Below are 1,958 nucleotides of genomic sequence, written 5' to 3'. Positions count from 1 at the left end.
TATGAAATAAATAAATTATAAATAAATATTAAATAAAAAAAAATTAATAATAATAAAAATGCAAAATTGAAAATGTAAGAGTGAATGGTTCAACAAATTTGTTTTCGAGGTGCACCACGAGAAGGTAACCAATAACGCACCTCACCTGTAACTAAAATAATTCTAAATATATAATAATAAATACTTATTGAATAAATGCATATATGTATAAATGCATATATGTATAAATGCATATATGTATAAATGCATATATGTATAAATGCATATATGTATAAATGCATATATGTATAAATGCATATATGTATAAATGCATATATGTATAAATGCATATATGTATAAATGCATATATGTATAAATGCATATATGTATAAATGCATATATGTATAAATGCATATATGTATAAATACATAATATGTATAAATACATATATGTATAAATACATAAGCTAATAAAATATAAACAAACAAAATTTAAAATATAAACAAATTCTTGATTTATCTTCTTTCTTCTTGAAATCCTTCTTGTCTGCTTTATTTTGATACTAGAATCTTATTAGCTCTATTGATGTCCATCCATTTTTACTCCTTTCTGTTATCTGTCTTCACATATAAGGCGCAACACTGCTGCCAATAATAAGCACATAAGTGCGGCGCAATAATGCTGCCAATACATGTAGTGCTGCTCATTCTTCTTTTTGCCCTCATGTTTCTTCATTCTATATATATACACAAGTTTTATAATTATTATTATTATATATAAAACATGTAATACAAGATGTACTATATAATAATAAAGAAGAATAATGAATCATTATATACTTATCATGCAACTTCAATGTATCTTCTATTCTTCCAAGTATTTTCGCTGCAATCTTTTTATTAATGAACAACATAATATAATCACAAGAGAGAGAGAGAGAGAGAGAGAGAGAGAGAGAGAGAAAGAGTGAGAGAGAGAGAGAGAGAGAGAAATAGACAGAGGAAGAGACTAAAATAATAATATCTAAATTGAAATATATAAACTTTGACGTAACCATAATGATAGGTACGCAGACAAATATATAAACTGTACAGCCATAATAATAGCTACGCAGACAAATATATAAACTGTACAGCCATAATGATAGCTACGCAGACAAATATATAAACTCTATAGCCATAATGATAGCTACGCAGACAAATATATAAACTCTATAGCCATAATGATAGCTAAAAACAGCCTTTTTTACCGGTGTTAGTAGCTTCCTCGGGGATCGGTTTGGCAATCTATTTTTACTTCTTTCCAGCAATACAGCTCTATTCATCAATTCGTGCACTCCCCAAAGTGCTCGGCTCAATTGCCTAACAAATAAAGAAGGTCTTCTTAACTTCTTTATTTCCTTCCATGTTGTATACGGTATTGAGATACCGTATCTCAAATGCATCATTTTAATTTAAAAAAAGGAATTAAAATTTTTGTTATTTTAGAAAATTTAATAATTTAAATGATTATCGTTATTGAATTATAAATACAAGTTCAAAGTAGTTCTAATAATTTTTGAGTTATATTTAATAAGTAATATATATCTTATATTTAAATTTTAAGTTTCTATAACTAAAAAATGAGTCTTAAAAAATTGTTTTTTCTAAAACCTCGATGTACAAAAACAGAAGCTAGTAGATGTTATGAGGAAGTGCGCGACAAGATAAAAATGTTGAGTCCATGAGTGCGGGAGATCCACACCGCTCCATTCTCGCGACAACACGTCTTAAATTTAAACATTTTTACATTTAAACTTACAGTTGTTCCGTTTACTTCGTCGTCCCAAGCAGTCATATTTTCTTTATCCGTTAATCCATTATATTGATCGGAATCGTAATTCAAGTCACTTCCTTTATTCTTTTTTTTCCTTGATCTTTCTTAGATTTTTTAGTTTTCTATGCTTTTTTTGCTTTATTTTTTTTTCTTACTCTTTGTTT

General features: G+C 27.4%; 1 long non-coding RNA gene across 1 annotated transcript; it reads right to left on the bottom strand.

Annotated features, from left to right (window-relative positions):
• Positions 1 to 467: 467 nt before the first annotated feature.
• LOC115244385 lies at positions 468 to 1,205 on the bottom strand. Its single transcript, XR_003885369.1, has 2 exons — positions 819 to 1,205; positions 468 to 715 (listed from the first exon to the last, which is right to left on the bottom strand). It is a non-coding gene; the product is annotated as an uncharacterized LOC115244385 (long non-coding RNA).
• Positions 1,206 to 1,958: the final 753 nt, after the last annotated feature.

The sequence above is a fragment of the Formica exsecta genome, unplaced genomic scaffold, assembly GCF_003651465.1.
Source record: "Formica exsecta isolate Colony F162 unplaced genomic scaffold, ASM365146v1 scaffold816, whole genome shotgun sequence".
Taxonomy (NCBI): Eukaryota; Metazoa; Arthropoda; class Insecta; order Hymenoptera; family Formicidae; genus Formica; species Formica exsecta.
The sequence above is the reverse complement of the archived record's forward strand: the minus strand, read 5'-3'. Positions and strand labels throughout refer to the sequence as shown.